Source organism: Myodes glareolus, chromosome 14 (genome assembly GCF_982192425.1).
Source record: "Myodes glareolus chromosome 14, mMyoGla1.1, whole genome shotgun sequence".
NCBI classification, from domain to species: Eukaryota; Metazoa; Chordata; class Mammalia; order Rodentia; family Cricetidae; genus Myodes; species Myodes glareolus.
The window spans coordinates 68,021,287-68,048,089 of NC_142039.1; the positions used below are offsets into that span (position 1 = coordinate 68,021,287).

A 26,803-nucleotide genomic window follows, 5' to 3' on the forward strand; every position below is an offset into this window, starting at 1 on the left:
GGACAGTAATTAAAACTTAAAATGTAACTTTGGTTCTCACATTACAATCTAGAGAGCCAATTTATTCAGCAAATTATTTTTCTATTTCATAGCCCATCACTTTCAGTAACTCGGTCACCGGATTCTGAATGTTAGAATCACTAACTAGGCGTGATGAGACGCCACTCTTCAGGCCTGTCTCTCACTAAGTTCACCTTATCCTTCAAAATAAAATTCTAGACAGGGCTTCACGTAGCCCCAGGGAAGCCACTCCCTTAATATACAGCTGAACACGACCTTGAATTTCTGACATCCTGCTTCTCTTCCCAAGTTCTGGGGCATGGGTATGTGTCCCTATGCCGGTCTCCTTGCCCCTATACCTGGTTCCAGCTGGTGCTGTGGATGGAAGCCAGGGTTTTGTGCAACAGCCAAAGCACATACCCCCTAAGTGTCTTTCTTGAATTTTCTGTGGCTGTGACGAAAATACCATGACCAAAAGCAATTTATGGAGGAGATTATTTTGGCCCATCATTCCAAAAAGAGAGTCCATAACAAAGTGAAATGCCGGAGCTGAGAGAATCACATCTCCGTCCACATATAGAAAGCAGAGAGAGCAAAATAGAGGTGAGGTGAGGCGCTAAACCCTTACAATCTGCCCCCAGTGCGCATCCTCCTTCAAGACTGTAGGACCCCCAAGTCTACACACAGTGTCACCAACTGGAGATGAGGTGTCCAAACACATGAGCCTCTGGGGGACATTCCCCACCCAAACTGCCACACCCAAACAGTGCCTTCCCTCTTGTTCCCAACAACTGATGGTCTTCTCATATTTATTTAGATTCTTTCACTGGACCATCTCATTGTCCATTTTCTGTTTATTTCCTTTGTTCTCCTCTCTCCTTTCTTCTTTTCTCCTTTGGGTAGATGGCACTTCACCCACTCATTCCACCTTTTCCCTCCCTTGACTGGCTTGGAGTTCGTAAGTGGCTTGTCTCCTTTTTCGGTGAGTTGTCTTGCATTCCGTAGCTCATCAATATCAACTTCACCCTCCCAAATGGCACAAAGATCTTAGGGTCTTTGAGTTGCAATATCTGCCCTCCACACCCATGGACTCGTATTGTTGACTGGCCATCTGTCTCGGTTTCTTTATCTGCTTTCATTGGCATATTTATTTACACGGGTTGCGTGTTTATTATTCCCTTTGGCCCCCATTCCTCTTCACTTTTCAAAATCTTCATGGGAGCAGTTGGTGTGTTCAGCCACATCTAATTCTTTCTTCCCTCCCTTGCTGTTTTTATGGTCACTCTTTGTGATTTGCAAATTTGGTATACACATGTGTGTGTGGAGGTCAGATGACATTCTCAGATGTCATACCTGAGTGACTGTTCACATTGGTTTTTTAGCCTGGTCCTCACCCATCAGGCTAGGCCAGCTGGACCAAGGGGTCCACCGTCTCCTCCTTCCCCATACAGGATTACACATGCTTGCAACCCCTTTCTGGGAGGTTTCTGGGAACAGATATTCAGAACCTCACATCTGCATGGCGAACACGTTGCTCGACATACAATATTCCTGGCTCTCCATTTCATCATTTTCCATGTGCTCCTTCAGTAATTTTCATCCCACGTCATTGTGTTTCCCACATAGCCATTCCAGCACCTCCCCTCATGGCTGAGTGTATCTGTGCCGCTAGGCTGGTCCTCCTCAGGGTGCCTCCCTTCCCCAGTTCTTTTCCACTCCCTAATCTGTGTGTCTCGGCTGTGGGAAGCTCTCAGGGCTGGAATTCCTCAAGGCTTGAATTGAAACCCATTCTTCGGAAGAGAGTTTCATTTGTTGCTAGGCACCTGGAACACCAGAAGCTTGACTGTAATCTTGTTGTTTCCCTTGAGATTTTTCAGGCAGGCCATATAAAGACAAGTTCCAAACCCACATAGAGTTTGTGTCAGGAGCCCTTAACATATCTGGACGTAGGGAATAAAAATGATGATCCAGTCTGAACTTGTTTGGAGTGTATATGCAGTAAGACAAAACTGTTCTTCAAGAGAACTTTAAGAAAGACCCCATGTTTACACATAATTGGGTATGCACCTGATCAAAGTCAGATGCTTTATGAAAAGGGGCATTCACATTAGGAAAAATGAATATATAGTGTAACTGTTTGAATAAAAATGTCCCCCATAGGCCCATAGGGAGTGACACTATTAAGAGATGTCACCTTGTTAGAGGAAACATGTCACTGGGGTAGAATTTGAGATCTCAGAAGCTCAAACCAGGTTAATGTGGCATTCTTTTCCTGCTGCCTACTAATGCAGATGTAGGACTCTCAGCTACCTCGCCAGTACTATGTCTGCCTGCCCCCTGCCATGTCCTACCCACCCCTCCATGATAATAATGCCCTAAACCTGGGAATGGTAACCCAGCCTCAATGAAATGTTTTCCTTTATAAGAGTTACCATGGTTATGGTGTCTCTTCACAGCATTAAGCCCTAACTAAGACATCCAACTTAACCTATCAATCAAACTATAGCCCAAACTTCTCCCTGAGTAGCCAACTCCTCCTTCTCTTGAACCCATAGAAGAAAACTCCAAGTAACACTGGGGCTTTGAGGTCCTCATGCATGTGTTCACTATGACCTCAGTGCATGTCCTTCTGCTCCACTTGCTTTACTTCCGAGTAAGCTTGCCTTGCTCCATCTCATGTAGTGACCACCCTTGCTCAGCTCTTTTAGACAGAGACCAGTGCGGTGGTTTGGATCAGAGTGGCCCTCAAAAGATTATATGTTTGAAATCTCCATCCATAGTTAGTGAAATTATTTGAGAGGGATTAGGAGGCGTGGCTTTGTAGGAGGAGGTGTGCCACTGGAGTGGGCTCTGACATGTCAAATGATTTGAACTGCTCCCAGCGTGCTCTCTGCCCCCTGTTTGCAGTTGGAGGTGTGAGCTCCCTCCCAGCTGTTTGGGCTGATGCCGTCATGGACTCGAACACTCTGGAATGGTGAGCCCCATTAAATGCTTTCTTTTATTAGTGACCTTGGTCTTACTGTTTTATCACAGTCATAGAAAGTGACTAATACCGGCAAGACCCTGGGAACATCCAGCTCAGGCCCCATCCTCTGCAAACACTTCCAGCTTGTGAGAACCCGAGATTATAACCTGGCAATATGTGTGGCCCTAAACCTCCATTCCAGCCACCACTCTATGCAGAGAACATGTGTGAATGTAAAATTAAGAGAGAGAGAGAGAGAGAGAGAGAGAGAGAGAGAGAGAGAGAGAGAGAGAGAGAATAAAGACTGATCTATGCCCCAAGGAAGACTCTGGCACCTGTGAATGTCTGCCTAGAGGATTTTCGCTTTCTTCTCTTTTCTTAAACAGTTCTCTTATTCTGCTAGATAATCCGTATACTTCTTTAAACCATAGTTCTAAAAGGCTTGCCTAGACATTACCAAGCATTTGCTGAATGAGGGAAAAGCTCTATGCTTCCCCAGACTGCTCCATTAGCAGAAACGGAGGTGTGTGCCTCATAAAATGAGGACAATCAAAATAAATGAGCAAATGAAAAGAAAAACCAGAAATCAATGTCCTGAGTGGTTGGCACAGAGTCCGTGAAAGGCATCAATGGAAGATATTGACAGACAGACGAGTAAATACCACTCAAAGGCCAAAGTGTTCACAGCTTTCATTGTTAGGAAACAAGGATGCACTTTGAGTCATTATGAAAATTAACATCATGGAAGAAAAGACAAGAAGGAGAGGGAAAAGCATGGAGTCTGAACAGATGTGGAAGACGTGCATACAAGGTCAAGAAAAGATAATCAGGTTCATCTAAGTTACCACATGCATACAAACGTCTGCACAGGTGTGCTCAGACATAAAGGGATATATGTGTGCACATAGAATACCTAAAGAGAAAGAAAGTAGAGACACTTGCTATAGCTTGCTAGAGGAAGGCACAGGGACCAACTGCAAAGTCGTTCTCAAATGAGCCAAACTTTCTAGACCACATTGATGTGAACAAAATTGAGAACAGAGCCTTCTGGAAAGTGACTTCTGAGTTCCACCACACCCACCTTGAGTGCCAAGTCCATAGACAAAAGCATTTCCATGACCTTCTCCTTAGCGAGAGAAACCACTGTGAGAGAGAGTGGTCAGACTATGGGCATGTGAAGGAAAGCTCATTACCCCCCCAGGTCTGAGCCTGGACAATAGGTGCTCCTGCTCGTCAGAGGGAGGGACAGCTAGAGCTCTGACTGACTTCTTAAGACTTACTTTTATTAAAGAAAATGGGAAGAGGAAAAGGAGGGGGGAAGATGAAGAAGAGAAGCTGGAGGATGATGGGAAAGAGGAGAGGAGAGCTGGAACAAGACATGTAGAGTTGGCGCACTTTCCAGAAGTATAGCAGGCTCTCTTCATTTCTTACTTGACTTGTCTCAAGCCCTAAGCCCCCAGATTCATGTCACCCACACCACACACATACATCTCACCTGTATCCCAGAGGCATACCACATACGTACTGTATATGTACTATGTGTGCCATGTGTGTACTCTGCGTATTTGTGTGTACAATGTATTACTACTTTGTGTACATGTGACTACCATGTGTGCCTTTCAAATAACATTGTTCACCAAGCATGCACTAAGTGTATATTGTGTGTACACTATGTATATGCCACAAGTGCCATCTATGTAATCCATACAATAGGTTTTACCGTATATATTATGCATATCTAACATGTATGATATATATAGCACGCATGCACTATATATGTGCCATGTGTGCCGCATATGTATACAACAGATACGAGCCATATATACATGATGTATATTCCATATGAGCCATTAATGTGCCATGTGTGCCCCATGTGCATAATGCTGCATGTATGGTATTCCAAGCACCTATGTCCCCCAAGTGGTTGCACCCTCAGTCTTGCCATACTTCAGCTTCTGACTCCACAGGCAGCCCTCGTGGTACAGGAGAGCCCTGGAGAGCAGAAGCTCTTCACAAACTTGAACCACACTTGGCCACTGTGTAAATGAAGAAATAACAGACCGGTGGAGGCACAGAACAGTCAAGACAGCTGCCCGTCATAATATAACCGTCTTTTAAAATAAAAACAATTCTCCTCCTGGTTGGAATTTATTTAAAAGTCCACATTGTCACCTAACAATAAAAATAACCTGAAAATTTGTTCAACCAGTTTATTTGCATGTGCAATTTTTCTGCCTGTCTTTATAGAAAAGAACGTTCTCTTATATACCATAACAAAATGCACATAGAACACACATTTTTAAAGTTTTAATTTCATTCTTAATTATATGCGTGTGTGTGTGTGTGTGTGTGTGTGTGTGTGTGTGTGTGTGTACAAAGGTGCAGGTACCTATGGATGCCAGAAGAGGAATCCGATCTCCCTGGGGATGGATTTTCCAGGCAGTTGTAGCTGAAGGTCACCCTGCATGGGTGCTGGGACCTGAACTCAGGGCCTCTGTGAGAGCAGCAACTGCCTTTAGCCACTGAACATCTCTCCAGCTCCACAGAACACACACTTAAAAGTGTGTCAGCAAATGTACCTTTAAAGGTCATACCAATTATGCAAACTTCTGCACACGGTTTTTCTCATGGGTTATTGTGTCAAAGGACTCTTCCTACCAGTTAGGTGTGATCTTTCCTTCAACATCTGCACAGTAGTGTGTCATTGTGAGGGGTGCTGCTCTCCATTGGGCTTAGATCGAGTGTCACTACTACCTGTCCTGGGTGGATTGATTCTTCCCAGACACGGGGGTGTGGCTTAACTTTGACCAACAAGACTGCAAAGAACAGCTTTTGGCACACACCTCCGTAAGTTTCTAGGGCACAGATGAATAAAATATTACTCTTTGAGTTGTTCGGCACTGGTCTATTGATGCCAGTTGTCATGAGTGCTGTATCTGTTAGGATTATTTGGTTTGGCAGTTTTCTGACAGAAATATCAGACTGCCCTAAGTGAAAGGACTGGTGATTTTCTTTACTCATGGCCACACAGGGCAGACAAAAATCCGACAACCTCTAGACAATCAGGGGCTGAAGCATGGTGCCCTTGCCCTTGTCACTGACAAGGTCATGGCTCAGGGCCTTGGACTGGGAGGTCTTTACAGAGTTCCTGACTGCCTACACATGTTCCCATCAGGAGACTGAAAGACACTGATGGGAAGCATTTTAAGACAGTTGTTCTCAAACAAGCCGCACAAAACAACCAGGAGGTGCCCAGTGAGCGGCATGCCTCTCTCTGCTGCAAGGAAGGCTAATGTACATCATATGTTCTCAATACACAGACAAAATAGAAGGAAGGCTGGGTTGCTAATGGGAGGAGGGTTACAGCTACTAGGATCAACAAATTATCAAATGTCGTAATGAAGTGTTATAACAAGCACTTATTTTTACTCAGATAAGATCTCAGGAGGGAGGTCCAAGCATGGATGGATGGAGCAGCCCCAGAAACTTGTGCCTCATGAGCCACCATCTCTCCTGAACCAACAACCCTACATGGTCTCAGAGACCGTCACTACACAGCAGGCAAGGCCTCTAGCTAAACATTTTGTTGTGATGGATGGAGCTTTCTCTAAGGACTTCTGCTGCCTTTTAGAGCTGCCATTGGGCACCAAGGTCTTTAGATTACATCTTCAGTTTCTTCATGTGGACCAGGCTCTCAGACATACTGTATTTAAAAACACACAGGATACCTAGGTGGAAGTGTGCAGAATAGGCAGATGGGGTAAATAACATATGCCTGTAACCTTAGCACTGAAGAGATGGAAGCAAGAACACCAGGGGTACAAAGCTAGCCTGGGACACACAGTTGTTGTAAGGAGGGGGTTGCTTGCTGGTTCCTGGACGTTTAGCCCCGAAATAATCACACAGAAACTGTATTAATTAAATCACTGCTTGAACCATTAGCTCTAGCTTCTTATTGGCTAACTCTTACATATTAACCCATTTCTATTCATCTGTATATCTCCACATGTCTGTGGCTTACCAGCTAAAGTTCCGTCTGACTCCAATGGGCTACATGGCTTCTCTCTGACTCAGCCTCTTTTTTCTCATCATTCCATTTAGTTTTCCCCACCTAGTTCTGTTCCCCTATAGCTCTGCTATGGGTTCAAAACAGTTCCTTTATTAACCAATGATATTCACGGCATACAGAGGGGAATCCCACATCACATAGTGAGTTTAGATCAGCCTGTGATACATAGAACAAAACCCTGGCTCAGAAAAGAAAAGCAAAAGAAAGAAGAAAGGAGGGTGTTGCCGACACCAGCAAACTACATCCCACAACAACAGACCAAGAGAGAAGTCACTGAAGTTCAACTTGGGTCACATCAAGACAGTTTTATCACCAAAAAGAGCACCCAGACTGGCACACAATTCCCCAAAGCTGCATCTCCTCGGCACCCCTTCCTTGCTACTGTTTGTCCATCTGTTTGTGGTATCAATAACTTTTCCAACAGACCTTTTTCTCAGAAGGACAATCCACCTTAAGGTCCTCCTCGAACCCTAAACTTTGAACTTTTCAGGTGCTGGTTTTGGTTTATGGCTTATAGTATAATAAAAGCTGGCCCAGATCCTTAAGGGTACTGTTTTATACAGGGTAAAATGTCCTGAATTCCCATTATGGGAAAAGGAAATGTATCCTAAAGATCCCCGACAAGCATATATATTCCGTCATTTCATCGATATTGCAGCCTTACTAGAGAGCTCATAGCTAATGTTTACCTGTGTAACATTGTCCCTGGAAAAGAAACTCACAGCAGGTTTTAATGCACATTATTTACAGGCATTTTGACTAACACAAAGCACTTTACACTTTCTCATTTTCTTTCACCCCTGAATACTCAAAGTGTAGATGAACCCCTTGACTTTAATCTGCTGGTAAGGTGACCATTGTTGCCAATGAGCAGTGCTTTTGATTTCCATACATTCACATGTGCCAGGGCTGGGGGTGGGTGCCAACCAGGACCATGCCATTATGTAAAGTTCCTCTGTTTTGGTTGAATTGCAACAATTCACAAAATAAACATAATTTGGTTCCCAGAACTCAAGAAACTTGTTTCTCTATAGTCCCTGCCCTCCCTACAACCAAGCCCCAATAAAGGAGGCCAAAGGAGGTGCTGCCCCACCACTTGATATTCTTTAGCTCACCACTTCCTTCCCACCCTCCCTGTCCCACCCTCCTTCCTTCTCACCCTCCTCCTCCCACCCTTCTCCCTTCTCACTCTCCCTGCTTCCCACCCTATTCCTACAAAACCTACTAGAAGGAATTTCTACTCTGCCAATTGAACATAATTCTCCTTGGACCCCCTGCCATGCTGTCTGCCAGTCTATCTATGACAACAATAATTCTAATAAATCTCTTACCCAAAGGACAATTTGTTTCAGTTGTCCCCCTTGAATGCTAAAACCCAAAACCTTTCAGTAAATATAGCCCATGTTTTACTAAAACTAGGAGGAGGAAGAAGAGGAGGAAGCAGAGAGGAAAAATTTCAGAGTTGAATTCCCAAGTTTCCAAGTTTCCTCTGTCAGTCAAACGTGAAAATTGGATTTTGTTGCAAGGGATCCAAGCTTCATCTAAGTCTACCCAACTGTGGCAGCTGGTGAGGCACTTGCAGAGAGAGAGCCTTCTCTTTATCTAAAGCTCTTTCTAACCACAGAAGCCCACTCTTAACTTTTCATATTTTTGTTATTCAAATCAATGCTGCAGGCAGAAAGGAAGTGTTTACTCGGCCAAAATGTGTACAATTTGCATAGCAAAGGAATGGCAGCCTTGCTATTATCATAACAATGCAGAATTGTTCTGCCAGCTCCCCTGGAGTATGAATATAGCAGCTAGGGATCATCTGGCAGGGTCACTTCCTATAGTCAGTTAATTAGGAGCTACTCAGATGTCTGGGCAAGACTGAGTCATTGCTTTGCTTTTTATAAGCAATGTAGTTTCCTAGTTTTCCAAACTAATTAGTTTGGGGATTTAGTCCCAAAAGTTTTTGATGCAAAAGTCCCACTGACTACAGTGACTAGGCTGGTGTTATCGCAGCATTGAAGGACTCTTAAAGGACATCTATAACCGCTTCTCAGCCTTTGGGCTAAGATCAAGTGTAAAGGACAAGAAGGGCATCTACCTCTGGGCAGAGACGGGTCATTGTCTCCTCCCTCAAGAATTAATCCATTTGTGCTGTCCCTCATCTGGCCGAGGGACCACTCCCCAGGAAGGCTGATTCTGCATAAGCTATGTTATGATGAGAGGAATAATTATCTCTTTAATGAGATTTTGTCTTCACAGGATTTCTGCTCTCAAGGTAATCATTATATGGCCCATGGCACAGAGCAGGAAGAGGTTTCTTCAGAAAAGGCATTGATCCATGGACATAAATATTTAGAAGGCCGTTTGACAATATAGGACCTATGCTTTTATCTTATTAGCACTCTTTTGTTATGTATAAACCTATACAAAGAACCACCTTATAATCTTAATAGGTTTTCTGCCCACCTTCTCGATAATAGGTTTCCCTGACAACACAGAAAGCCAGATCAAGTCGAACTGAAAAAGTGTAAGTACAGGTATATTGAGCAAAGCAATTCCGAGGTGGGTTCTCCAGTTCCAGAGGTCTAGGTCAAAGAAGTCACACCCAAAACAACAGCTGGGAGATTTTATGGGCTGTCGGTGAGGGGTGGTGACATGTCCTGCACGCACTGGGATGTGTCCAAGTATGGCCAAAAGCTGAGCGCTCAGGTGGGGCCTTGAACAGCGGGTAACTTCCCTCTAGCCTCGCTATTTTTGATCACTCAGCTTTTTATTAAACCAATCCTAAGGTGTCTTAGGCAAGTGAGGAAGGACGTAGACACATCTTCACACAGTGTACAAAAAGACTGTCTTAATAGTATACCAAACTATTTTTACTTAATTTTTTTAAACTTGGATATAGATTACCTCTGTTGACCACTGCAACTTCAAAAACCTCTAAATAACACAGAGAGCTATTTCTAAGCCTCTTTTTCTCCCCACCCCCTTTCTCCAGGCACGTGATTACATCATGTATGTCTGAATGTGACAGGGCAAGACAATGCATAGGTTTCTCTATCTGTGTGATGTGGGATTCCCCTCTGTATGCTATGAATATGTTTTATTACCATTGGTTAATAAAGAAGCTCCTTTGGCCTACGACAGAGCAGACTATAGCCAGGCGGGAAAACTAAACTGAATACAGGGAGAAAGAAGATGGAGTCAGGCAGATGCCATGGAGCTACCCACGAAGTAAGATGTGAGGTAACAAGCCACGAGCCTTGTGGCAAAGTACAAAATAATAGAAGCAGGTCAGTTTAAGATGTAAGAGCTCTCTAGGAATACGCCTGAGCTGTTGGCTGAACAGTGCTGTAATTAGCATAACTTTTGCATCGGGGTGGTCAGGAAATGAAAATCGCTCAGGTTTGGGTGGCGGGGAAATGAAAACGCAGTCTCCATTTACATCTGTGTTCTTCTTGACACCATTTCAGCTTTCACAATTTGGTCCCCTTGATGAAAACTCCCATGGGAAATGACCCAGTTCTATCCTAAGAACCCAAACCAAGATACAGCTTACCTTCTGTTAAACAGCCTGCTTGTGCACACCTCCCCTGCAGCTACGGAGTGAGATCCCAGGGTGTAGTTTTGGCCTTTAAAAGCCCCTTGATCTAAATGCTCAGGGATACAGGTGAGTCCCCGACTCCCTGAGTGTAGTCCCAGCCAACTGGAATAAAGACCTACAGTTGGCTATAAACTGTGCTGTCTGGGTGGTCACCTCTGGCGGGCATCCAGTAACGTAAGCATGCCGTATTCTTATTTGAATACATTCCATCTTCAAGTCACTGACTCATCCTGAAATTCCTTTCTGCAGTGGACGTCAGATCTCAACTGCATCTAAGTAGCAGTTTCTCAGAAGAGTTCCTCCTCATCCTGTCCAGCTGGCAATATCCAGTTGTAGCCCTCAGTGATGGGCAACCCACAGTGAAATAAGGGGCCGAGGCGGCCAAAGTTCATCTTGCTTTTGGCCTGTAACCGTCAAGCCACTCGGGCTCCAATCAGTGAACTGTGGAGAATGTTTAACACGGGTATGATCCTTTCTGAACTTCAGTTGGTGGTCCCAAAGCCCACCACATTTATCTCAAGACTCAGAGAGGGGGTAAGACAGTCAACCCTCACACAGAACATGACAAAGGACTGGTGGGTGGGGCTGTAGAGGCTAAGTAAGGGGCACAGCCAGCCACGGTTGGCCTGTGATATAGTTGATGTCACTTAGGTAGAAGGTACGGTGACCATCTCTGAGGTCAGCCCTTGCTACACAGAAAAGGGAGATTACACAGAACTAGCTCCTATCTGCGTCCTTCCTCTGCTTATGTAAGCAGATGGGTGCAAATCCCTTGGCATAGAGCACAGCCAGCCTAGCCCTGCATCTCCAAATAACCAGTTTTTCGAGCTTGTAGCTGCTAATTGCCAGCACAGGTGTGTCAGGGAAAGGACTGGGAGTGGCACCCTCTCCAGCTCCTCCCGTGTTAAGTGTGCTGTTATGGGCAGTTTGTGCGCTCACGTGGAGGTGTGCTTAAAAACACCCAGCCCACACTTTTATCCAATTGCTTTTGTTTTAACCTCAACACTGTGTAGCCAGCCATGACCTGGAGCTTCTGATCCATCTGCCTCCACCTTCTGGGGGCTGAGATTACAGGTGTGCACTCCTCCACAGCACATTACGTGGTGCTGGGGCTCGAACCCGGGACTTCATGATTGCTAGACGGACATTCTACCAATTGAGTCCCAGTCCCAGTCTTAGCCTATAAATAGCTTCCCTACCCCATAAAATGCTAAAGTAGTAGGTGCTGGGAAGCCTTTGACAATAACTTATTCACTAGAGCGTAGAGTTGACGGGGAAACTCCCACAGTGACTATGGAAACCAAACACTCACTGTGCATAGAGGCCACTTCAGAAAACCAGGTAAAGTTATGCAATCAATGACCTGACGTGGAGGTCACCTTCAGAATGAAGAAGGGTCTAACCCTGGGCCAAGCAGGAATCCCTACTAGACCATTGTGTTGGTCTGACACTCATGTCTAAATCCTAGCAATTGTGGCTATACATTTTTTTCATAAGGATTTTAAAACCAACCTGTGACATGCACGCTCTCTAAATGAGCAATTTCTAAGGCAGCAGGCCATGCCTAATGCTTGGCAAAGGGTATCATCATGCTGTCGTTTAGCCTCACAGTCAGGTCCCCAAGGGCAGAAGAGCTTCCATTACAGGCACATTAATAACTGTTATAAATAGGGGCGGGGAGTGGATGAAAAACTGTTACCACGTCTCTTCATGCATGACATGCAAGGAGGACTCTATGTTAAAGAACACCAGGTCTCTGTGATGCCTTCCGAGTTACAGCATCCACGCTGGTTCTCCTGGGATGGGATTTCACCCAAGTCCTTGTTGTGCCTTCTTAACCTCCTTTCTGGAAGGAACTAGCCCTGGTCCAGCTGAGACTGGTTTTGGCTAGAAGCAGTTAGATTTTTGTCAGATTTCCTCACTTAGAAGAGGGGTGTCTGGCTGGCACTGTGCTGCCCTCTGCCGGACATCAAAAATCAGGTCAGGCAAGAAAAATCTAGGGTACAGTCTCTCTTCTCTATCTCTCGTACATGTGTGTGCAGTTGCATGTGTGTACATGTGTGCTCATGCATGTGAAGTCAGAGCAGACCCTCCAATGTCATTTCTCAAATGCCTCCTGCCCTTTTGTTTAAAGTAGGGTCTCTCTTGGGCCAGCCCTTTGCCAAGCAGGCTTGGTACTCCTGGAATCCACCTGTCTCCACCTTCATCTCCACCTCATTGGCTCTGGAATTACAAGCCTGTGTGGTCATACCTGGATTTTTGCACAGGGTCTGAACTCAAGTCCACGTCCATGTACAGCAAGCTCTCCGTACACTGAGCTGTTTCCCCCAACCTAGATCACTCATTTTAAATAAAGCTTATGAGAATTATGAAGACATGGACAGACAAGGAAGCCTGTTACAGTTAACAAACAAACAAACAGCTAACTATCTGGAGCCAAACCTGGGATATCTGAAGACATTTGAAGTTGGAGATACAGTAGAGACCACGGGAGTTCTTTATGGTATAGAGAGCTCAGATAGAGGCCCCAGTTCTGTCTATTTCAAGGGTTGGAGACTCGAAGATTATAAATGGGAATTCATGTAAGTTGTTGACAGTGTTTCACTTATTCACAGTGGCGATTTGAATAGGAATGGTCCCCATAGACTCATGCATTCGAAAGCTTGGCCCATAGAGAATGACACTATTAAGGAGGTGTGGCCTTGTTGGTATGTTACTATGGGGGTGGGCTTTGAGGTCTCATATGGTCTATACTCAGATTCTGCTCAATATAGTCCATAGTCACTTCTGCTGCCTGAAGATCAAGATATGATCTTCTTCTACTTCTCCAGCACTGTGTCTGCCTGCTGCCATGCTTCCCACCGTGATGATAATGGACCCAACCTCTCACTGTAAGCCAGCCCCAATGAAATGCTTTCCTTTATAAGAGTTGCTGTAGTCACGGTGTCTCTTCACAGGGATAGAGCACTAACTAAGATAGTCTTCAACAAACGCTGGTCACCATCATTTCTCCAACCTCCATCTTAAAGCTGCAGAGGCTGAAAGCCTCAAGTAAGGGAGCCGAGGCCTGTTTAGGGATAGAGAAGAGATGAACCCCAGGCCACAGTCTCCGCTTTGCCCTGGGTGTCCTGGCTTCTGAAGAACTTCCTTAACTCTTGTCCCAAGTTCGTGCTCATCACAGAGGAGCCTTTGGCTGGGTCTTTTGGCTGGCTATCCCAATATCCTTACACCAGGTAATTTGGACTGGGCCTAATGCTCTCCCCAGCAGAGAAGTTTATCAGAAAGGGGCCAGGAACAGAATGGAGATCCAGGAGCTTTCAAAGTAGGGAAAGGAAATCATTCTGATACCAGCAGAGAGGGAGCAGGCCAGTCAGGGAGCAGAGGTCCCAGCAGAGAAACCATAAACCCATGAGCTATAAAACATATTACTGGAAGTTCACTCATTCCTTCCTTCATTCATTCATTCTTCTCCATTTGTTCCCTCATTCCCAAGTAGTTACTGGGCATTGTCACAGACCGAGCATAACTTCTTAACCCCCATGCTGAAGAAGAGCAAAATGTGTGGCCTCTGGCCCCTGCCAGTGGTCTCTGGCCCCTGTCAGGCTGACATACCCTCTAGCACCTGCTGGGTGGACCTGTTCCTCTTTCTTGAGGTTTGTCACGCTCCCAAGGCTGTGACCAAAGCCACGCAAAGGCGTTTTCAGAAGACCTTGCCGAGCATGCAGTCCCTCCAGTAAACAGTTTGAGCAGGTGGAAGGCCCACACTGAGAGCTTCTGGTCACCAACATCCCATACATGCTAAAGGGGATGACATGTTCTGGGTGGGCACCAATGGTACCTCCTCTGATGTCTCTGGTGTAGAGTGTGGAGGCATTACCACACAGTGCCAGGGAGCTCACACAGTTACAGATCCACATCATCATTGCTGGTGGAACTCCAGAACAATTGAAGTTTGGCCATTGCACTGCCCTGTGTCACTTTAATAGAATCTGCCCATCAGTCTTCCTTGGACCTTGGGAACAGGAGCACAAAGTTTGTGAACTGTTGCAAAAATTAGGGATAGTAGTAGAGATAAAAACCATAGTTGTTATATGAACGGTGGCCATTGGTATTTCACAGTTAATGGAAACACATGCAATGGACTCTGTGTGGCTCACTTCACACACACAGGAATGCATGCAAAAATATTCATACTAAAGTTAGGTGGTGGTGGCACACACCTTTAATCCCAGTACTCTGGAGGCAGAGGCTGGTGGATCTCTGTGAGTTCAAGGCCAGCCTCCTCTACTAGAGCTAGTTCCAGGACAGAATCCCAAACTACAGAGAAACCCTGTCTCAAAAAAAAATCATACTGATCACTTTCTATTCATTAACTATTTAGCCTAATATAGAAAAGAAAGGAAGAGCATATACTCATTTTATTACAAGGGATAAACGGGCTCTTTTAAAGAACTAAAATAAGTGAAGTCACAAAGTCATGACCACTACCATTCCTTTCTCATCTCTTACTGAATTTAAAGCTTCTGCTCATTAAAAGGCAAGAATAAGACAAGAGCAAAGACTTGGGAGGGAACACTTGCCCTGTGTGCCTGGCAACAGGCTTTGATCCAGCCTGCAGCTCCAAAACTAGTAAGAACCAAAAGATAATTCAAAGTAGACAAACACAAGTCAAAACCCAAAACCCAAGGATAATTTTTATAGAAATTAGTGAGGAAAATATTGGACAGCATATTACATTGTTGGAGGAAGGCCCACTTGTTGGTTCCCAGCCACCCAGCCAGCTTAGATTCAAAACAATCACACAAAAACCATATTAATTAAAACACTGCTTGGCCTATTAACTCTAACTTCTTATTGACTAGCTCTTACATTTTAATTTAACCCATTTTCATTAATTTGTGTATTGCCATGTGGCAGTGGCTTACTGGCAAAGTTTTGGCATGTCTGACTCTGGTGGTGGCTCCATGGTGTCTCTCCAACTCAGCCTTCTTCTTCCCAGCATTCAGTTTAGTTTTTCCCTACCAAGCTCTGTTCCCCTATAGCTCTGCTATATGCCCAAAGCAGTTCCTTTATTCATTAACGAATAAAAGCAACACGTAGACAAAAGGACCTCCCACACCATTAGATAGGCTCTGTAAAAAGAATAGACAACTCTGTAAGTACACAGGGTATGATCAGCTCAACTAGCCATCAAGGCAACCCACACCTCAGTGTGGTGGCACTCCAACCTAAATAGAACAGCTGGAGATGGAGGAAGGACAGGAAGCACTGGGCCCTCCTGCTCTGCATTTCCTGACCAGGAACTGGTGCAAGCCCTTTGGAGCCTTGGGCTGTTTCCTGTGACTCGGCAGGTGTGTTTGCACATCCCAGGCTCTCCACCAAGAGAAATGTTGCAGCAAGTTCATAAGACCCACATAAGAATGTTCACACTAGCTTCACTCTGACTCCTCAAATAAGAAGCAGCTCCAACACAGGTGGATGAACAATGCATACACAACGTGCACAGTACATACACATTACATACAGCGTATATATAACATACATGCAATACACGTCACATATACACAAGCACATGCATAGACACACACAAAGTATAACATGTACCATACACACAAATACATGCGCAAAGACACAAACATAGATTACTCACAATGCACTGTATACATACATATAATACACAAATATGTACACAATATACAAACACATTCACAGACTTAGCACACACACACACACACACAACTGCATTAGAAAAACAAGTAAACTTAACAACTCAACATGTGTCCATCTGAGGGAACAGTGTCCCATATCAAGCCAGGTATCTTACAGGTCAATTTATTCAACACCAGCTACCTAAAGACATACCCCACAGGTCAGGGCAGAGTCCCTGGAGACTGACTCATAAACCTTGTGTTGGGACCTACACTTCTGATCAATTTGCTACAAAATGAGTCCCTGCCATCACACCTCAGCTTGAGTTACATGACTGAAAAGGGTAAATCCCAGAACTCTGGGAAATATTTGGCATTTATTATGAAATTTGTTACATAGCTGAGCTGCCAGAGGTGTATAGAAGACAGTGGAGGTCCCAGCTTGGTCATCATTGTCTAAATATCCCACAAGCTCACTAACCCAGAAATGCTCCAAACCTTGAGAGGTCCACAGAGGTCCCATTGCTGTTTGTGAGGGAAGGCCTGCAACTTTAGGACAGATCCCACACTCTGAATCGGGCCAAACCTCGCTGAAGCTCTCTTGGACAGAATTAAGAAGCCGTCTGTGCTTCTGTGCAGGAACTGGACAGCCTTCAGCCATGGGACCTTGCCCTTCCATGCCCTTTGCCAGGTTGACTATGGGCCTAAATCATGTGATATTACACTTTCTGCCAACACTGAAAGCTCCTAAGAGTCGGGTATTTCCTTGGTTCAGGGGATTTGGGTCTGAAGAGTCCTTGGGGAGATCTGTTTAGGCGGGCTCTCTGAAGAGGCTCTAATGCCTCCCTCCCCCTACCCTACCCCACACAACTCTTTCATGGTGGCTCTCTATTCTCACTCTTAATGAAGCTCCTCCCCAGACTTAAAGGGGAGCTTGTCCATCCCTTCAAGGCCCCGTCTTGCTAAGGTGCCTGTATATTGTGTGCCTCTGTCTAGCTCTCCCTCTTACCTGGAGACCCAATCGTGGCCATGAGATTGTTTCCTTGCAGTAAACCTCATTAAAGGGAATTGTGCTGGCTGATCGATTTTGCTTCTTTTATATCACTTACACATGACTGGTCAAAATCAGCAGCCATTGGCGGCCAGCCTTCCCTCTGGAATACTCTCTCTCCATAGCTTTCTGAGGATCGCTAAAGTATTAGCCTTTTCACTCCTTCACATCAAAGTTGTGTTTTCTTCAGACACCTCCCTGTCTGCTTGCCATTCTCACGCCATGATCCTTTGCAGCATTAACTCTACCTGAAAAGTCACGGTGGGCTGCCCCTCTGCCTATCAGAAGGCCAGCGTCAGAAGGACAGAGACCGTCTGGATGGTAGCGCCAAGCTTTAACACAGCATGAGAGGTCTGTAGGCGCTACACACGGAGGACATATTGATTGGCAAAACACCTGGCAAAGGATGTAGGGACACCTTCTCACTGCTTGTAACCATGAAGAATATACGATGTTATACTTCTGGTATAAATTTTTGCAAGGAGGCCTGATTCCCTAAAGGGAGTTTCTTCTTTTGGTATGTGAAAAACATGGTTCTTTAAAAAAAAAAAAATCATTTTTGAAGCTTTCTCTAATACACTTCCCTTCAGAAGTGTTTCTTCTTGCTTTATTCTGCTGTTGGTTGTGGTTTGAGCCCTGCCAACTCCCTGCCCTTCCAACCTCCAAAGAGCCCCTTTGTTCGCAGCCACGCACTTTTTTCCTTGTGCACAGGCCTGGTTGATCAGCTCAAGATGTTGTTGGGATTGATCATCTCCTCAGGCTCTCCAGGAAAAGAGTCAAAGGCCATCTGTGCCAAGAAAGACAAGCCCATAGGAGGAGCGGGGATCGCTACTTCCCCGTCAGCACATCGCCGCCACACCTTTGCAGGTTTTGGGTAACTGAGTAATCCACCATCTGATTTTGCATCTGGTCCGTGGGAACACCGTTCACCAGCCCGGCGACAACTGCTCTCGGAACAGCTTTTTTGACACCCACTTCCATTCGCAGAGAATCTGCTGTGGGGTGGAACGAGGTGAACAGCTCCAAGATCCAGACCCCATGCCCCAAACCTCTCCGCGCTCAGTGCTGATGATGGTGCGGTGTCTCCCCACCTCCGGCCTTTACCACTCTCTGCTTCACCTGCCTTTCTCCTCCTTCCATCCCTTTAACCCGTTGTTCGGGGCCAGTGGAGAAAGCCGCTGGTGGTGTAGACTCAGTAACCTTGCAGTGAGTGCCAGGTGAGAGCAGCATGGGCTTCTCTCTGCTTTGAGAGTTCCTCGCTTTTTTCAGTTTGGTATTTTCAACTGGAAGTTTCTTCTCTCAAAATTGTGAAGTTGTGTCCCTAAGAGTAACTTAGTGCTTATGGCATTCGGTGGTTCACTCTGCCTCTGCAACCTTCTGTCCAAGAGAGCGTCTCTGGCTGCCATTTTTGACAAAAAAAAAAAAAAAAAAAATGGCCAAAATTTGTAAATCAGTAAACAGCATCGCCTCTAACTTTCTTTCTTTCTTTCTTTCTTTCTCTCTCTCTCTCTCTTTCTTTCTTTCTTCTTTCCTTCCTTCCTTTTTTTCTTTATATATTTATTATTCATTTATTTGTTTATAGGGTCTCAAGTATCCAGGTCTGACCTCAAACTCTCTGCAGCTGAGCATGACCTCGAACTTCTGATTCTTCTATATTAAGATAAAGAAATGAGCCTTGGTTGTACTGAAGATCAGCTGCACTTGAAATGTTTTTTTACTAAAGATTTAAAAAAAAAGAAAAATAAAATAAAAACTCAAGGCATGACAGAGCGGATCTTTAATCCCAGCACTCGTGAGGCAGAGGCAAGCAGATTGCAACGAGCTCCAGGATAGCCTGGGATACACAGTGAGACCCAGGATCTAAATACATGACAAAATTAAAAGTGTTTGATTGACATGGGTTTATCTAGAAAAGTTAGCTAGTAGATTGTCTGATATCATTTTAACTCAATAGCTAGAGGATAGGAACATCCAGCAACAAGGTTACCCCACTGCAGAGATGGCGCCTCCAGGCTTGGAGGGTGCATCAGAAAACTGGTTCCCTGGCTCAGTTTCTGTGCAGCTCCATGGAAACAGCTGTGGAGCATGAGAGAATAGCATGGAAATAATTTTGAGTCTGAATTTCTCTAATGTCCCTGAGAAGAATCGTCTCTCTTCTCAGTTACTCTTATACCACACCCTCCTGGGCCCAAGGATCATTTCTGGTACTTGCACTGGGTCAAAGAAGGTCATGATCCGGCTGCCCGGCATCCTCTGAACCAGGGTGTTTCCCAGTTGGCCAACTCCCCAACAACAGTAGACTCTGAGCGTGTGGCAACAGCAAGTGTGGTCACAGGCTCCTGGATGTATTCTTTTCTCTCTTCTTATTGTTTTGAAAGGACAGTGGCAATCTTATTATATGTTGACCTGACGTGTGGTTAGTCTAAAAATACATATGCATGTACCTGGAGACTTTTCACAGGACGGCTACGCCATGTGCCTACACTCTCAGGAACAGTAGAGCGCCCTGAAGTCCAAGGCTCTAGAAACCTGGAGAGCTGGGTTCAAATCATGATTCTCTAACTTCCTGTGTGACTCAGGACACAGAACCTCTTCTCCCTTGGCTCCTCCACCTGTGAAACAGACAAGGTAACTGTTCCTACTTCACAGACCAGAACCAGAGAAAATCAGGTTATCAATGTAAAGGAATTAAATAAAGGTGTTTGGAGCTCTCATAAAAGTCTACTTAGTGTCTCTTCCGAGCAAAGTCTGCTGGAGGTTCTACACAGAAGAAAGAGGGAAGTACGCTGCCAGTTATGCTGGGAAAGGGGAAGTGAGCCCTGAAAGGAGGAACTGAGTTTAGCTGATACTCATTGCTGGCAGGGGTCGCCCTTGAATTGTGACCCTCAGCGCAAAAACAAAATGTGAGATGGTGCTTGTCGGGTGCTCTCAGTGGCCAGAGAGGGAAGTCCATGCCCCACTAACCTCACCCATGCCCCTGGAACCCCTCACCCATGGCCCTGTAATCCCTCATCCATGCCCCTGGAACTCCTCATCCATGCCCCTGTGAGTTACCTTTCACGCCCCAGTAACCCCTCACCCACGCCCCTTGAACCACTCACCCACACCCCTGGAACCCCTCATCCATGCTCTTGTGAATTACCTCTCATCCACGCCCCTTGAACCATTCACCTATGCCCCTGGAACCCCTCATCCACGCCCCTGTGAGTTACCTCTCACCCATATCTCTGTAGTTCCTCATCCAGACTCCTATAGTTATTATCCATTGTGTTAGTTAAGATTTTATTGCTGTGAAGAGAAACCATGACTTTGGCAACTCTTATAAAAAATATTTAAATGGGGCTAGCTTACAGTTACGAAGTTTAGTTCATTATCATCATCATGGGAAACACAGCAGCACACATCAGACATGAGGCTGGAGAGGTAGCTGAGAGTTCTACATCTAGATGGGCAAGCAGCAGCTATAGAGAGTGACACTGGGCCTGGCTTGAAATCCTGAAACCTCCAAGCCCACCCCCAGTGACACCTATGCTTCTAGAGGTAACCCCTCACCCATGAGCCTATGACCAACTAGTAAACTCATTGGCTCACAAAGCAAAACACAATGTAAAGCTGGTGCCACGGGGTGTGTCTGTTGATCTGGAAGGAACGAAGCACCCATGCACCTTGGAGCCTCAAAACACAAACGGCAATCCAGGAGATTCTGAGTACAAGTTAGATGGTGCCCTATTTCTGTGTGTAAACACAGTGTAGGTAAGGCCATGTAGAGATGAGCCATAAAGTCCATGCTAGCGATTTGTATGCATACTTGGAAGGACACACACAGCAAACACAAACAGGACAAGTTGATAGAAGAAAAAATAACGTTCCATAGACTTTTAATCTTGGTTTTTGGACAAAGACCCACATGACCATCTAGCCGAGGAGTACCTGCGCATTACTGCCGTCTGACTTGTTTATTCTTGGGTGTCTTTGTAAAACTTCGCTCCCAATCCTAGTGCCTTGAAATGTCCATTTAAATCTTAAAATTACATTTATTTATGTGTTCATGTGAAGGTCCACATGAATGCAAGGGCGGGCATGCTACTGCATGGGTGCAGAGGTCAGAGGTCACCCTTCGGGAAGTTGGTTCTCTCCTCCCACCATGTGGAAGCCAGGGATTAAAATCAGTCCTCAGACTTGGCTACCATTGAGCCATCTATCTGGTCCCAAATAAACGTGTTGAAATACTGTGAGGGCTAAAGTTATGTTTTAAGTTTTAATTACTATGCTTAAGAGATCTATAAAACAAAAATGCCTCTAGTCTGTAAGCCCCATTTGGCCAAGGACAGGTAACTTCCTGCAATGTTAGGGACTGATGCTCATGTAAGATAACAAACCCAGTGTTTTCTCTTCTGTAAACAAGGTTTGTTGTCCCAGCTGCACAGGATGTGCTTGATCACTTAGAGGAGGAAGATGCATAGGCAGGAAGTACGTCAGGACGTATGCTTGCCCCAATTGGATAAAGGCAGGAAGAACATAGCCTTGTGGGTTTTGCCTTTATAAGCTCCTGACTAAATAACTTGTGGCCATTCTTGAGAGTCCCAGGTATGGAGCTGGCTAGTATCCGTCATTCTGGCCAGTATTTAATGAAGCATGCTTAAATTTGGCTCAAAAATTGTGGCAGTGGTCTTATTCTCACCCAGTGGTGTGTGATCTATAAAATGAATATCCATGTTTCCATTCCCAGAATGAACAGTTAACAACACCCCATAAAACCTGATTTTAGTGTCCTGTAGAAGGCCGCAGCCACATTCTCCATTATCAAGATGGCGCTGACATCCAGCTTCACCACCAGGTGAACGCACATGTGCTCGGTAATTTCCCACTGAGTCCCCGCCTACTCCCAAGGTATCACCTGGGATTATGGACAATTGACCAATCCAAGAGTGACACGTCCGAAGCAGGGTCTGTTTCCTTTATAAGGGATGGGTTCCATCTTATCTGGGTCTCCGCCATGTTGGCTGATGCCCGCTCTCCCAAGGGGCATTAAAGCTTTACTGCAGAAGTATCCTATGTGTACCGCGTGGTTCTTGCTGGCGAGACGGAAGCGCGGGACAGTGTCCTCCTATCAGGGTTGGAGAAATAACTTCCCAGGTAAAGTACTCACTACCAAATCGTAAGGACCAGAGAGTGGATCACCAGAGCCAAGAATAAAGAGGAGAGCAACTGAGGAAGACATTCAGTGTCAATTGCTGGCCTTCACATACGCGTGCATGTGCGCACACAAGCTCACACACACAGGGCACACACACATACTCTCTCTCACACACACTCACACACATGCACGCACACACAGATGCACACACTCTCGTACACACGCTTTTCTTTGTCAGTATTTTAAAGCAATATCTAAGCAGGAATTCATCAAAAATCCCTCAGTGTGCACTGTAAAAACGTGACCCAGCTGCTTATAAAACTAAGACCCGCTGCGGTGACTCAACATCATCGCATCTATGCAAATCCCCTGTTCATGTCCATATTTTCATCTTCTGTATACAGGTGTTTCACCTATATATCTGTATACCGCATGTATGCAGTGCCCTTGAAGGCCAGAAGAGGGCGTCAGAACTCCCGGAACTGGAGTTAAAGAAAGTTGTGAGCTTCCTGTGGGCGCGAGAAACTGAACTTAAGGCCTCTGAAGATCAGCAAGTGCTCTTAACCGCTGAACCATCCCTCTAACACTGCCCCTCCCCCAACACACAACATTTATTTGTGAGTCATATCCCTTAGATCCTGGGTTTTCTCTGGTGTACTATGGGAAATACACCCGAAGAGAGAGAGGCAATGCAGAGGTGAAGGTGAATGGGGAGCAGAATGACGGTCAGCTACGACAGGAGGCCAGGCGTAAACAAAAGGGTGCAGGTCTGGGAGAACTCAGACTTGAAAGTGTCTCACAGCTCCTTCTAAGTACGTGAAAAGGAGTAGACGGCAGCTGGAGGAGAAGACTGAGCTGTGGAACTACAGGGATGTCCAGACTGCCCAGCAGCAAGCTGTGCGGACTGCTCCCTCCAAGCTTGCCGGCCAGCTAGTGGGGTTACACCACCTGGTGGCAGACATAGGAGAGACTCTGCCTCAAGGCAAAGGTGAGGTGAGAGACAAGTCACACAATGGCACGCATGCACCTGCACACACACACACACACACACATGAGCGCGCACGCGCGCGCGCACACACACACACACACAGAAAAGAGTTAAAATATGCAGTGGGACCCTATAGTAAAAACACATGACATTAAATTCTGGTTAAGAGCAGCAGCATAGTCATAGAGTACCATGAAGAACTCCCTCCCTTTTCTAATTATCTACCCCATGAAAAGAAGGAGAATAGTGAAAATAAGTCAACAAGAAGCGTCAGCGAGTTAAATCTTGAAGTCCGCAGCTCTCATGGAAAGGAGAAGTATGAGAGGATAGGGTGAGGTCAGACGGCTTCCCACCCTCCTCTGTGAGCCCAGCATTTTCATCTCACTCAAACCCTGAGAACAACCACGAAGCTGTGGCTTGGCCCTGCCCTCATCGTTTCTGACAGCAGAACAGTAAAATGGCAGCTGCTCAGATGTGTGTAAGGAAAGAGGACCGGCCATCACATCTGTGCTGGCTTGCGTGTCGTTCATGTGCGCTTCAAAGATCCGTGTACCAGAAGCCCAGTCTCCAATGGCGCCGAGCTGGTGCAGCCTTGTAGAGGAGGAAATAGTTAGGTCATTGGAAAGTAGCCATGAGGAGGGACTAATAATGTCTTTAGGACTCTAGTGAGTCCTTATGAGAGCAGAAAATTACGAAAAGGGCAAACCTGGCTTCAAGCCTCTCTCTGGGTTCCTGTCTCTGCCTGTCTTGTGTATACCCTACCACAGTTGTGATTTCCATGAGGCCCTTATCCAAGGCTGGACCAGTGGAACTTCAATCTCCAAAAATACGAGCAAATACAACTATTTTCACGGGGTGTGGGGGTGCACTGCTATAATTTCAGGACTTGGGCTGAGGCAAAGGGACAATGAGTTTGAGGTCAGGTTGTCTCAAAACAAATAAATAACTAAACAGTTTATCAAGTAATTTCCCAGTCTTAGGTATCTGGTTACATTGGTAGAAAACAGAATAAAATAGCAAGTTGTAAGAAATTCGGAGACTGGTTGTTTTCAGATTTCTTTAAAGCAACACTCAATATTCCAATCTCAGAACAGGGACTCGGTCAGTTCTGCCTTTGCTGCCATTCCTTCTCACACACCAGCACCCCGAAACCTGAGAAGATTGGCGCATCCAAGGTGGCATCAGTGGTGGAACAGATAAGGAGATCAGACATGGGAATTATTGTATCGTGAGTGTCAGGGCTGTGGAGTGACTGCCCAGAAGTTGGGGTTCTTCCTAGAGGTGGACAAAGAATTGGACATTCAGAAACAATGGAAACAAGCCCCAGAAAAGATGACAACAGGCATTTACTGAAGCAGCAATCACCCCATTAGGAAGTGTGGGGTCCCCAGAACTAGTGGTCTAGGCTGGTCCCCTCTCTTCTATCCCTTCTTTTCCTTCTCACTTCCCTCCTCTTCTCTTCCGTCCTGTCACTTCCTCCTTCAGACTGTCCTTGGCCCAGGAAGATAACCACAGTGAGTAAGGAGACTTGAGAGCGGCAAAGGGTGGGAGGGGGGTGTCATCTCTCTTCACAGTCTAGCTGCAGTGTGGGAATCTTATCCTTCCCTCCAGTCTCTTCCCCAACTGCCTATTTATTCCCTGTTAACTCCTCCCAGAGACACTGGCGGAAAGACGCTGAAGTTAACAGAGTCCCTGAACTCCAGAGCTAAGAATAAATAACTGAGGGGTTGCCACTGAAAACAGAGAGCTTGGGGATCTAAAACTCATTCAGAAGCATCATAGGGTATGTGGGGGGTGCAGCGGCAGGTAGCAGCAGCATGGTCGAGGTACTTATCGCAAGTCTCAGAGAGGAATTAACTCTAAAATTCCAGCTGACTGCCCAACAAAAGGCCTCGAGCTGCTTCTTTTCCTTTAAGTGTCGTGAGAAAATTGAAAACAACAGCTTATTTATGACAGTCATTTCTGTACAAGCAGCACACCTTAGATGTTTCTCCTGCTAAGCTCAACTGTTATATTTTATACAAGGATAGATAGCCTGGTTAAAGCGAGGCTGTTATCAAGGGTCTACATGGGAAGAGAACTCTGTGGTCATCGTCTCTATTACCGCTCTCGTGGCTGAGAACGCAGACCTGATAAGAGTGGTTGAAGGGAGGATGAAGGGTTCATTCTGACTCATGGTTAGAGAAACTACAGATCAATGTGTTGGGGAAGGTGTGATAGTAAGAATGGCCTGTGGCTGTGGTGACAGGAGTGTGAAGTGACCAGGAAGCAGAGAGAAGACAGCTCTAAGTCCTCAAGCCTGCCCCCTTTCTTCCCCTCCCCACTTCCCCCACCACACAGTAAAGGACCCACTCTAGGGAGGCTCAGCCTCCTAACTTGTAGGGCATGGGCTGGAGACCAAGTATTCAAACACAAGCTTTTGAGAACAAACTACAAGAGTCACCTAGGTAAATATCTTGAGTCTGGAGTCTTCCTATTTTCTCTGTACTTTTGTTTACTTCAGGCATTCTAGCAAAACTGGAGGCAACTTTTTGAGCAGTTATGGGCACTCAGAAAAACTGGTATACAGGCAAATAAAATCTTCCCCCAAAGTGACTTCACCAGTTTGCTCTGGCCAGCACTAGCAGAGTTCCTGTGGCTTCACACCCTGACCAGCATTTGGTAGTGTCAGCGTCTGCATATTGGACAGCCCAATAGCCCCACAGCGGATGCTCATTACTGCCTTACTCTGCATCTGTGTTTAAAAATAAGGGAAGCATCTTCCCATTTTCTTCTTCTCCATCTCTACATATGGAATAATCCTTTTGTACACGAAAGATTTGTCACTCAGATTGGTTTAATAAAAAGCTGATTGGCCAGTAGCCAGGAAGAAAGTATAGGCGGGACAACCAAACTAAGGAGGTTGAAATGAAGAAGGGTGGAGTCAGACGAGTTGCCAATCAGAAGCAGAACAAGTCAGACACACCAAATGGGAGAGAAGTAAAAGCCATGTGGCAGAATACAGACTAATAGAAATGGATTGATTTAAGTTGGAAGAGTTAGTTAGTAATAAGCCTGAACTATAAGCCAAGTATTTATAATTAATATTAAGCCTCTGTGTCGGTTATTTGAGCACTAGTGGGCAGAGCAGAAGCTTCTGCCTATGAATGTCTTCAGCTCCTTGTACATTTTGCACAGCAGTGCTGTCTTCTGTTGCCTTTTTGGATCCTGTTCCTGGATTGCTTCCCCTATCACTCTCTTGATGCTGTCTTTCAACAAGTAACTATTTTAGAAACCAATCATTTTTATTTAAAAAAAGAACATTGATTGACCAATGCAATAAGACTAGAAATAGACTCAGCATAGAAATATTA

At 45.4% G+C, this 26,803-nt stretch overlaps 1 protein-coding gene across 1 annotated transcript in view; it reads right to left on the reverse strand.

Moving 5' to 3' along the window:
• The window catches only part of Diras2 (DIRAS family GTPase 2), a 67,835-nt gene extending 50,925 nt beyond the window's left edge, over nucleotides 1–16,910 (reverse strand). The window contains exon 1 of the mRNA XM_048447879.3: nucleotides 16,773–16,910. The gene's annotated coding sequence lies outside the window, so the exon portion shown is untranslated. The remainder of the gene's footprint in view (nucleotides 1–16,772) is intronic.
• Between the last annotated feature and the right edge of the window lie 9,893 nt (nucleotides 16,911–26,803).